Here is a 13,368-nt window from a genome sequence, read left to right as displayed (position 1 = left end):
ATGCTTAGTCACCTGGGAGTGGTAAATGGTAATTTGAAAGGATTAGAAGGATAAGGGGCTATGGTTTTGCTAGAGGAAGTATATCACTGGGGGTATGCTTTGAAGTCTCAAAAATCCAAGCCAAGTGGATAATAGTGATATGATGATAGTGGACTAAACCTAGGAAACTGTAAGCAATTCCCCCGTTAAATGTTTTCTTTTATAAGAGTTGCCTTGGACATGGTGTCTCTTCACTGATTAGGACACTCTAATTGAGACACTAAATGTTAGAACATGCAGAATTTGTCATTTTTATTCTCTGTAATATTGGTAACTTTTACGTTCTTGGCAAATGTTTGACCACTGAGCAACATATCCAGCTCTAGTATTCATATTTTTTGGACTTTATTTCCCGTAGCATAACACTATCATGGGCTTATTCATGTTGTCAAGAATGACAATATTTCCTTCTCTTCGTATACCATTATGTTTGCATATATAATTCCATGCCATTTATGAAATTAATTTTGTAAATTAATTGTTATTATATCTTGGCTCTTGTGCATAGTGCTGTAAGTAACATGGAAGAGTGCAGGGATGCTTTTGTATAAAAAAGAAGTAGAAGCTCTTGTGGTTCTTGACCATTATTACTGGTATTTGATAATAACATGCTGAGGTTTTAATTTATATTTTCTTGACCTTTTCACATTTGAACACCTTTTCATATTAATTACCCTTTGAATTTCTTCTTTATTAAGGTGACTAAGAAGGTTCTTTGCCCACTGATTCATAATTTTTGCACATTTTATGTGATTTCCTGAAACTTGGCAGACCATTTAGAATTATGGAATATCTTTAAAACCTTAAGATTTCAAAGTTTTATAAAATTGCTTTTTTTTTTTTTTTTTTTTTTTTTTGGATCTCATGTAGTTCACTGGGCTCATTCTTGCCATATTCCTTTACTCAGCCTTGGCTCAGGTAACATTGCAGAAGAATGGAACAAAAATTTGAATGATGTAGAAGAGTGTTGTGAAACATTGTATTCAAAGTGTGACATTGTTGATGAAGCCTATGAGTGATGAGGGGGCTCACCAAAACCCACTCCAACTTAAGGAGTTATTGATGATTAGCGACTACTGGAGAAGGGTGAAATTTCTCCCTAAATGGGATTGGCTACTGATAGCTTCCCCATGTTCCAATGCATAGCCCCATACCTATGAACTTGCTGTGTGTTTAGGACACAATTAGGTAATGTGTGTGGGGCTACAGAGGAGGCCTGAGGAGGAGGGAAGGTTGGTTAGGGGCAGGATACATTGTGTATATCTATGAATTCTAAAGAGTAAGTAGAACACTGCTAGAAAACACTACCTAACCAGCTAAGTCACTTAGGAAAATGTTACTATCACAAACTTGGACCTACAAGAGTATAAAATGATGAAACCTTTACCCAACCTATACTGGACAACTGATAGGGAAGCTCTCTGTCTAAAGCTGACTATAGGCAGAAGCTGCTGTCTATTCATTTAGTAAGCCATAAAATACTTCTGCAATGTTTAAGATTGAGTTCCAGCAGATACCATAGCAAACAGAGTGACATGTAACAGGACTTACCTTCATTTTCCTTTTCTTCCCAGTTTTGTTCTCTTCTCTTTGGTATCTTCTTAAAATGAACTATTTGCTTAAAACTTCTGTCTTTGGGTTTGCCTTTGGAGAGGACCCAGACAAAAGCAAATTAGTATGTTTAAATATATGTATATTTAGTGAATGCCTTTTTAAAAAATTAAACCTCAAAAATTTAAAGCCTCAAGATTGAAATTTATCATAGCTCATTTTTATGAATTAAAAGTCCTTCAGAAATGGGGGCAATTTGCAGACAGCATTTGAACCTATTATCAGTTAGGATCGACTTCCTTAGGCAATAATAGCACACATTGTCAAAAACTTACCTTTTTGTGATCTAAAACAATCAGCTGTTAAAAACTATTTCAGATTTTATCAAAAATGTACCTCTAATATACATGTAAATAGTAGATAATTTGTCTTGTTGAAATTTAAATAAATTAGCAAAATTTGAATTTTACTGTTAACTTCTATATTTGTGTTTTTTTCTGAAATCTCATCAATGCATGATTTTTTAAAAATTTTCTACATTTTGTATTCCTGAATTAATCTTGAAGTATTCTGAATTATACTTTCTCAAGAAGCAGATGGTGTGTCTTATGGTTTTCTGTTAAACTAGGAATGTATTGTGCAGTTTGATATGGGAAATAAGCAGATTTTAAGAAACTATGGGCACATTTAAATGTACTTTATGTCTCACTAAAATGTAACATGTAGAAAGCAGGAATGTTTTATTTTTGTATTATTATGTTGAGCAAATTTTGGCTAATTTATTTAAATCTCAACAAGACAATTTGTCTACCATTTATGTGTATCCTCAGAGATAAAATTTTGATAAAAACTGAAATAATTTTTACCAACTAATATTTTAATAATAAAAGTCATAATATATATATATATATAATGAAAAGAAGTCAATAAATTTATAGCCGTTATGAAAAGTTTTCTTAGCCTGTTGAATTTGGACCAAAATTAAAAACAAAATGAAATAAAGGAATTAATTTAGGAACACAACTAATATACATTGAAGCAATATATTGGACTTCACAAAGCATGTAGCTGAAAATGTGATATCCTTTTCATGAATGCAGCAGAAGGAATATTTGAAAATCAAGAGTTAATTTGAAGTTCCCTTTTAAATAATGAAGACTGTAAGTGGAGATAATTATATACTGTAAATCTTGCCACGTTCAACTACACAAATGAAATGTAAGAATTATTTTGTTCCACAAGATGGCAGCAAAGATTTATTTTTCTACCACCAAACAACCAATTATTATGTGAAATGATGCTCATCTATAAATGAATGTATGAGGAACACAGAGTCATTGTTTGTTTCGCTTTAGCCTTTCTATTTCTTACCAGCAATTTCATTACTAATTTTGAAAATTTTTTTTCATTACAAAATTTTCATGCTCTGTTCTTATACTTTTGAAATATTTTAATACCTTCCTCTTCATACTCTCCACTCCTATTTAATTTTTAAAATACAGTCCACATAATGACGTTTCTGTGAATGACAGGCAACACACATGACAGTAACCCTATGACATCATAATAAAGCCAAACCTTTTTCTACTGATAGGATTGAATTTCAATAATTGCCCTTGGGTTGGTGATGCCAATGTAAACAAGTAGTGCTGCCAACTATGTTAGTGTAGCACGAGCAGGTCTTTACAACAGAAGGAACTTGATAATGACAGTAAATGACTGTTACGAGTTTATCGATTTCCTGTTATTTGATTTTAGAGTATAAATCTACTTATCAACAGAGTTTACACCATCATGTGGTATTATGCTTGCAACAGCTTCATATATCTTGTATCTGTTATGCCTCTTGTTTCTTCCAAGAGGGCATAGCAAACAGTTGGCTTGAGTCATCTCTCATTGAGCTTCTGAAAAAACACATTATTGTCTTTACCTAACAGTGAAGCTGTCATATAGCACATTTCTCAAAATGTTCCTGATTGTTAAGCAACAAATGACTCTATGTCTAAGTTGAATCTAAATCTAAATATACTAAACTCCTAAACTAAAAAGCTTCAGCAGTTCACTAAACCATAAAGAATGAAGAATAATTTCTTAAGTTAAACCTCCCAGTTAGCTAATGCCCATAGGTTTGTTGTTTACAGGGCCTTACGTATATATTAAGAAAACATGATCAATGCAGGAACTTTCCATTTGTAAATCAGATACTATGATGTCACAGCTGCAGTAGAGGACTTACTGGGTGGAAGTGTGCTTGGAAATGGAAAGAATGATGCAGCGAGGGAGGAGTTTGAATTACTTTCTCAAGAAATAGATGGTGTGTCTGGTGGTTTTCTGCTAAGCTAGGAATGTATTGTGCAGTTCGTTATGGGAAACTGAAAGAGTAGTTTGGGAATTTAAAATGTAATTCTAAAATATTAAAGCTATTGCTTATTTATTATTGTCTCCCCAGTTTCAAAATTGTGTCATAATTGTAAAAGTGATAAAAATAAAATTTATTCACATTATCTCCTCTCTAGCATTTCCAGACATGTTCACACCAAATTTGTGCGGAAACACAACATAGTATCACTTTCTTAACTTCTGTTTTCCAGTGTGTAGATATGGCACTATAATATGCATCCTTTAATTGCAACTGAAATCCATGTAGCAATAAGAGAATAAAGAAGCAATGGAGGGGATGGCGTTGGAACAGGAAAGGCATGACCAGAAGGCTGCATATGCACCAGTGCCATAGATGACAAGCACTGAACGACTTTTAGATAAGGAATAATTCCATATTAAGTGCAGCTAAGTTATAAACAGGTAAAAAAAAGATTAGATTTGGCAATTAGCATGCCAAATAGTGACCACTGCCAAAAGGACAAGTTGAAACTTTATTTCTCTGACTCAGCAAAAAGGAACAAAGACCTAGTGATAGGATTTGTGTACAAGGAAGGTACTTTGAGAAGAGAGCATGCAAGCTTTCTGTTACCTCCCCACAGCATTATCCCACATTCTTACATTTTGTATTAAACTTTTTCTTTTCTTCTTGTTCTTCTTTGGAGGCCCGTAAGTTAAAAAGAGTCTTATTTGTTCTGAAGCCCAGTTTGGCCTTGGAGCTTTTATATATCTGCCTCATTCTCTCAAGTGCTAGGATTATAGGCATGTGCCTGTAAACCCGTCATCATTTTTATATTATGTCACAGGCATGAAGTGCAAATGTCACCACAGTTTTGAGTTGTGTTTCTCTGGTTAAAGACATCAAACACTATCACATGTCTCTGACCATCTGAATGTATTCATTTCAATCATGTCTATTTATAATCTTTTTCTATTTTGAAACATTGTTATGTATATTTGGGGTATTGAGTTATATGAGTTTCTTTCCTGTTTGAGTATTTTTTTATTGTCTTATTAATTACTTTTGGTCTTTGATGTTTTCATACTAGTTTTATCCTATCTTTTTCCTGACTCCAATAAATTTATTTCTGAGTAAAATTATGGTTCAAATATCAGATTGTTTTCGAAAACACAAAAGCCATAAACACAGCTTGTAGTGGCTATTCTTGGTTGTCTTCTTGACTATATCTGGAACTAACTAAAATGTAAGGAACTTGGTACACCTGTGAGGGATGTTACTTAATTCAATTAGTTGAAGTGGGAAGACCCACTTTAAATCTACATTTTTTATTGGATATTTTATTTATTTACATTTCAAATGTTATCCCTTTCTCCGTTTCTCCTCCAGAAGCTCCCTGCCCCCTCCCCTCCCCCTCCTCTTACTTCTATAAGGGTGCTACCCCCCACCCAACCACTTCCCCCTCACCACCCTGGCATTCCCCTACATTGGGGCATCAAGCTTTCACAGGGCCAAGGGCCTTTCATCCCATTGGTTCCCAACAAGGCCATCCTCTGCTATGTATGCAGCTGAAGCCATGGACCATTCCAGGTGCACTCTGGATGGTGGTTTAGTCCCTGGACTAAATTTTATTCTCATTATCCCCTGGCATTCCCCATCTTTCTTGGAAATCTGTTTCTTACATTTCTCTATTTTTTGTTTGTTTTCTTTCAGAACACACTGAGTTTTACCAAAGTCATGTGTTAATTCTTTATAGATATAAAACATTTACCTTTGGATAATGGTAATCTTGAGGGTTAATTTATTGTATGGTTGACTCCCCATCCACTCCAGTACTGGGAACTGAGCCCAGGGCCTTGCTTTGCTAGGTGAACAGTCTACCACTGAGTCATAGCATAACAAAGCTTCCAATTCAGCTTTTAAATTCTGCTGTATTTATGCTTCACTCTTCTTGTAGAAATATCCAAATGTTTCCTTTGTAAGTATTCACTTAGATGCTAATAAGTCATATATTTGTCCAGTTGTCTATGATCTGAGTGTCATGTGCTCAGGCTTAAATCATTTCTTGAGTAGCCGTTACTATAAATTATTTTATGAAAAATAGTAGTGGCAAAATACCCAGTAGCTGATCGCAAGACAGCTGAGAGACAAAGTTTCATGAAGGCAAATGTGCAGTGTACATGAGCAACTGAAGAGATACAGTATTATGAGAAAGTTTTCAATAAATGTTAGTTTTAGGCACAGCGCTCTACTGCTAAAATCATGCCGTGCAATATATCCCCATGGGAAGTATGAGAATTCAGTTATTTAAAACCAGCCTGGAAACATCATTAAAAACTCAACTCCTGGGAGTATGTGGTGGCTGGGTTGCCTAGAAGTCTAACAGGCATAACCACATCTTTGTGCAGTAGAGGTAAAATGACAGTTTTTACATAGTATTTGCCATTGTAAAGGATAGGTAAAATGAGTCTTTTAATGAAATATAGCAACATTTTACTAACTTATCAAATTAGAGGAATGTTGATTAACTTCAAAGAATTTTGAAAATAAAATGTGTTATAAAGTATCAGCAGGCTTTATTATATGTTTTTATTCATGCCTATTTTTCTGGAGAAATAATTCTATAAAATGAAAAATAGGAGAGGGAGATGCTAGTAAAATGAAAAAGAAAAAATAAATAAAAGACAAGACAGAAAACATCTGTTAACCACTTTAAAGGGCATCAGCTTTAATAGTAGTGGTTCAAGTAGAATTTGTTCACATTAAAGTAAAAATGCATTCCATATGTTTCTGTTCCACATATGTTGAGGAAAACGTTTAGTACCCCCTTTAAAAATGACTTGTTGTAGCATTAGGTTTCAAGACCACAGATAACAGATGCATCATTGGTTGAACATTTATCACTCATTATTTTTGGTTTTCTATTATCATTGAAAAATAAACAAATAGTTTTGAAAGACAGTGATGTAAATTATAATCCACACACTTATTTCAACTAGCATCTATGACCAAAACATTGTGTTATTTCAAGCTATAGAAAGGTAAAAGCAGAGAGTATCTTGTCAAAACCGCAACAACAAAAAGTAAAAATGGTTAAATATATATTTGATTCATTTTAACATAAAATTTTTAATGTATTTCCATAACATTCATGGTTTAGGGATCGACCAGGGGAATGAAGCAAGATGGACACACAGAAAGCTGGCATAAGGCGAGCTATGCTCTGAGATGGACATTAGCAGCAGCAGGCTGCTTGTTTTTTATAGCTGAACTGAGGAGTAGGGTTTACTGTACGCAGCTGAATAGGGATGCAGGCTTAGCTAATCTCAATAGGAAATCTCTATATATGAGCAATCTTACACTGTAACCTTGCGGGAGAAGGCAAGCTGTGGTGGGTATTTTATCCATACACTGTCAACATTCACACATGGACCAGAGAATCGTTGTTATTTCCGTGAGTCTGACTTGTGGAACGCTTTGCCATTCTTATGAGTCTGATGCATTGATGTCTTTGATATGGCTCATGAGTTCACCTGCTCTCCACAAAACATTATAACAGGTTATGGCACCATATATAATACATAACAGTAGTAAAAAATTAGTTTTGTTGTGTGTTACTGTTAATGATAGGTGAGAAGAAAGAAATTTATTTATTTATGATAATTATTGTATTTGACAAAAAATTTTTTAGTGCTTACTCTGTTTCAGAGTTTCTCTGTAATTTCCATAAAAACTGGCAAAGATGTATAGTTGTGTACATCATTTTAGGTTACAAAGATGAAGTATAAATAACTCATTTTTTTTATAGTGGGTGTTTTTATAGTGGGTGGATTACAAAGCTGTAATTCAAACCTAGGCATTGGTTATATAGAATTTATGTACTTTCAAAATTTTGTTAAGTATCAGTTTTGAAAACTCATGGATGGTTAAAAGGAGAAATATCTCATTAATAGAAATAATATCTTTCAACTTATTTTCTTTGTAAGTAAGAAAATTGAAATTCAAAGACATAGTATTTATCTTCATCCATGTAGTAAGGAAAGGGGGGTATCTGGAAACAGGGTTGAAGTTTCTGACTCTGTCTATGAGTAGGTGTGTCAGGGCATATTTGTGTATGTGAATATCTGTGTATGAATGTGTGCTTGTATGTGTATTTGTGTGCGAGTATCTGGGTGCGTATGTGTGAGTGAGTATATGTATGTATATTTGTGTATTTGTGTGGGAGTGAGTCTATGTGTATATATTTGTGTGTCTGTGTGAGTAGGTGTGTCTGTTCATATGAATGAGTGTATGTGTGTGTTTGTGTGTGTGTGAGTAGGTGTATCTGTGTATGATTGAGTGTTTGTATGTGTGTATCTATTTATAAGTGAGTGTATGTATTTGTGTGTGTGTGTGTGTGTGTGTGTGTGTGTGTGTGTATGAGTTTGTTGCATTAGAAAGTAAAGATTTTTTTTTCTTCCCAAGAATTTTTGTAATTGACAAGGCCTTGCTTAATGTTGCAGGTTTCCTCAGTCATCCTGTGGAGCCACTCAATGGGGATACTTTTGTTTATATTGATTTTAAACAAATGATTGAGGCTCACCTTTGCTGGGTCTGTAAAAAAAAAGAATTCATGTACTTGATTATTTATAACCAAATAATTTAAAATTTTATTATTACACAGTATTTGAAGTTATATAATGAGTGTATACAACAGAATCTAACGTGTTGTAGTAACCTGTGTAAGTAATTGGAAGACATTTTCTGGTGGAAATTGTTGTCAAACTTTAGTCTTTGAATTTTTTTAAGTAATATAATGTTGTTATGTAATGCTGTGGATGCACAAACATGTACCTTGAATAAATCACATATCAAACTTTCTGAAAAAAAAAACATGATGCAGTATTTCAAAACTACTTTTATTCTGTAGAATAACTCTTTAAAAAAGATATATTTTATTTTTATTTATGATTATATGCGGACTTGGTATGTGCACATGCATGTACTAGTGCCCTGAGGGTCCAGAGGAGAGCATTGGACTCCTTCAATTTGGAGTCACAGGGAGCGGTGATTTTAACTGGAGTCACATAGTTGCTGAACCAGAGTCCTTTGCAAAACAAGTACATGTTCTTAACCACTGAGCAACCTTACCAAATCGCTATGAAGTAACTTTTTAAAGTTATGTTCTCGTTTTGGGATGATTGAAGATGCAGAAGCTGCTATAAAATAACAGCTGCAATAGTAATATTACATCCTTTATCTCTTTTACCTGGTATCTCCCATGGCAGCATCTTGCAATACTATAGTACAAATACTATGATGAAGAAGATGACATTTACCCAAACCACCCTCTCAGTCAAACAACTCTACATATACAGCCAAACGTTGTTATGCTTTTAAAATAAATTTCTCATTGTGTGTGATATAAGATACTTTTACATAACATGGATTATTTAGCTTACTATACACCATAGCTATATTATACACACACATGATACATATATCTACGGTTTGTAGAGACATAATTAATAAAACAGCATCAACATTTTTGTTTTGTTCTAATAGCCAAAAGGAAAATAATGCATCCAAAAAGTATCATAATCACCATCTCTGACTTCAAGCTGTATTACAGATGAAAACTGCATGTATTGGTACACAGACAGACAAGTGGGTCAATGGAATAGAATTGAAGACCCAGAAATGAACCCACACACCTACGGTCACTTGATCTTTTACAAAGGGGCTAAAACTATCCAATTGAAAAAAGACAGCATTTTCAACAAATGGTGCTGGTTCAGCAAATTGACCCATTCTTGTCTCCTTGTACAAAGCTCAAGTCTAAGTGGATCAAGGACCAGGGCATTGAGGTGGGAGTGGGTGGGTGGGAGTGTGAGCATCCTCACAGAAGCCAGGTTGGGGGAGGAGGTATCTGGGAGGAGGTAAAGGGGATAATATGTGAGGTGTAAATACATAAAATATCCAAGAAAAATAAAATTAAAAAAGGAATATATATTTTTGCTCATATGTGAAAAATTGAAGTGTCGTAAAACAATATGTATGAGAAGACTTCTGGCATGAGACTTTTAAAAACAAATATCCGAGGTTGATTGCTCCACCTACCCCCAAACACCCAGAGACAGCCTGACGCCCAGGAAGTCTGTTATAACCAGGCTCACAGGTGCGACCCCCTTTCCCCAATACCTGGCCTAACTTGGATCCCCACGGAGTTCAGCAGACATGGAACAGGTCTGCCCTGCCTGAATCCTATCTTCCTTTTGGTCCAAAACTGCCTGGGGCAGATCAGGCAATGGAACCCCACACCTATCCCCCACCCAAAGTTAGCCTGACTCCCAGGATGTCTGTCATAACCAGGTTCACAGTTTGGAGAGCTGCACCTTCTGATAAGGAGGGACAGGCTCCAGTCAGAGACAGCAAGGACAGTTAACACCAGAATAACCAGATGGCAAAGAGGCAAGCAAAAGAACATTAGCATCAGAAACCAATGCTAGTTGGTACTATCAGAACCCTGTTCTTCTAGGAGTTTGTGAACCACAACACTGGTCCCAGTGTGCGCCGTTTCTTACCCAGAGAAACACAAGCTAGGGCCACTATTTTAGGCTGTGTTTTGCCTACTAGGTGCCATTCCATGAGCCCCAGTGGGAACAATGGAATATAATGTAACACTCCTGCATTTTGTCTCTACAAGTGGCATCCCATCACTCCAGCAGTGAGGCAGAATGTAGAACCACACCCTTGGAAATTAAGTTTAAATTGTATATATCAATACTTCATTTCTTTTCATAGCTGAGTGTCATTCTATGATATCTAGCACAATTTCTTAAACTATCTAATCATAGGAGGATGCTTTTTTTTTTTTTTTTGGTTTGTAGTTAATACAAGTAAAGCTGCTAGGAACATTTTTTCATATGATTTCTGCATGATTGACCAGGCAAACACATATATAATTTCTTTGAAATAAATACACCCAAACTGCACCTTTAGGCCCTCTGATAGCTATGTAACTTCCAAATCTCCATGACAGGTGTTCTGCTTTGCATCACCACCAGAAAGATATGAGCAATGCCACACTTGGTACCATCTTGTATTTTCATTAAAATTTCAACTTCAGTTATTTTAGTACACAGCAACAACTTACTGTGATTTTTAACTTTCTCTAACAAATGATTTAAATAACTCTGTAGATGTCACCACTATAATATACAGATGTGTATTTATTCATTTTACATTTGTACATAATTGTCATTTTACTTCCTATTTTTATGAAAATGTCTATGAAATTAATCACTATGTACAAAACTGATACTGATAAAATTTTTATGTTAAAATATGATAAAACATATATTAACCATCAATTTCTTATTTTTCCAGGCTCTTTTCTGTTGCTTACATATATTATACCAAGTAACCATGTAAACAGCTTTAAAAATTAATTACTATTATTTTCCATTTTTAAATAAAAGTAACTAATGCACGGAGTTTCAAAACTTTGTCCAAGGTCTCATAGCTAATAAGTGTCACCATTTAAACCCAGCTCTCTGGCATTTACTCAATATTACTTCTTCCAGAAGAGAAATAAAGTCATTATTAGTTTAGGGTTTTAAGGGACAAATTTTGAGTCAACTTGAATCTGTGACTTACATTTGAATGTCCTATAATCCAGTCAGTAAATTGGCACACATCCTTTTATATATTATTTAACTAAGACACATACTGGGTTGTTATACTACCAAAATGTGATTCTTTATTTAGGAAATGGCTCTACTATTTAAACAACCTCAACACTATTTAGGGACACTTTTTGAAAATGACAAACTCATTTTTCAACTGTAAATGGTTAAGGTAGTGAGGGAATAGTATTTAATATGGAGATTATATTTCCTTACAGGCTATGTAGACACATAAGAATCAAGAAAGAAAGTACTATTATTAAATAAGCCTACAAAAGTTAATGTGGCTCACACTGAAGTAATGTAGTGCTCTATATTAGAAAAAAATTAGCCCTCCTAAGAGGAGGTTTATTTTTTAGTAACTTCAATAACAATATTAACAGGGCTTAAATTTTATGCCAGTGTTTTCAATAAAGGTGTTTACTTATTTATTGAACATAAATTTCCTAAATAAATTCATTTTTCTCAATTAAAGCTTAGTAGTTTAGGCTGTTTCTTCCACCTTGGCCAGTTAATGGAAAACATATAATTTTTCAATAATTGAATGTTAAATAAAAACTAAGGATATTGAGTTCAAATGCTTATGGTTTAATATTTTAATTACCCCAATAGTAATTAATGGTATTGTTGATTTTTGTGACTCTTTCACCGTTAATGAAAAAATACAAATATGATTTGATTTTTAATAATTCTCAAGGAAAATATGATAGAGTATGCCCTTTAAAGGACTAATGTATTGTTTTGAGAATTTTGTTTATTGTATTTTATGTGAATAAGTATTTGCATGCAAACAATTCAAGCAGAGGCCAGGAGAGGGTGTCAGACCCCCTAGGACTAGAGTTACAAGTGGTTATGAACCACTAAGTGAGACCTAAGAATTGGAGAGTGCTCTTAACCATGGAGTAAACTCTACAACTCAAGAAGAATAATATAAATAATCACTTTAAAACTCAAACCAGAGGCATCCAGGGACAGTAGGATTAATCAGTGATGAAATTATAGGAAAATGAAGTGGCTTTCAAAAAACGCATGGACATTATTAACTTTCATGTTTAGGATTGATTTATATATAGATTATGTGTCAAAATTTAATTATATATGTACACAGTAAGTGTATGGAATACATAGGGAAATCAAGTAGGTGCTCCAAAGTTTAGAAGTTCTTCATAATTTTATTACTTCTGTCAGAATTGCATAAAGTCTTACTAATGTTTTCACTTGATTCTGAACTGCATAGTCTCTACAATTTTAACATTAACTTCCAGTCTCATTGCCAATCTTTTGGTAAAGCCATGCATAGGTGTGTGGCCCTCAGTGAATGTAGAAAGCACCATGAATATTTATTTGTAGTCAACTGAAAGAGATAACTCATGAATTGGTAACTAATGAGAAGATTCAATTTTAGTTTAATTTAGTATCTTAACTGCTACTCAAAATTCATAAAATTATTAATTAGGGATGTAATATTAAACTGACCATTAGTAGGTGAAAAGTAACATGTCTTAGTTAGGGTTTTACTGCTATGAACAGACACCACCACCAAGGCAACTCAAATAAGGATAACATTTAATTGTGGATGGCTTACAGGTTCAGAGGTTCAATCCATTATCACCAAGATGGGAACATAGCAGCATCCTGGCAGGCATGGGGCAGGAGGAGCTGAGAGTTCTACATCTCATCTGAGGCTGCTAGCAGAATACTGTCTTCCAGATAGCTGGGATGAGGGTCTTAAAGCCCACACCCACAGTGACACACCTACTCCAACAAGGTCAC

Source organism: Rattus norvegicus, chromosome 8 (genome assembly GCF_036323735.1).
Source record: "Rattus norvegicus strain BN/NHsdMcwi chromosome 8, GRCr8, whole genome shotgun sequence".
NCBI classification, from domain to species: domain Eukaryota; kingdom Metazoa; phylum Chordata; class Mammalia; order Rodentia; family Muridae; genus Rattus; species Rattus norvegicus.
Note: the sequence above shows the minus strand (reverse complement) of the source record.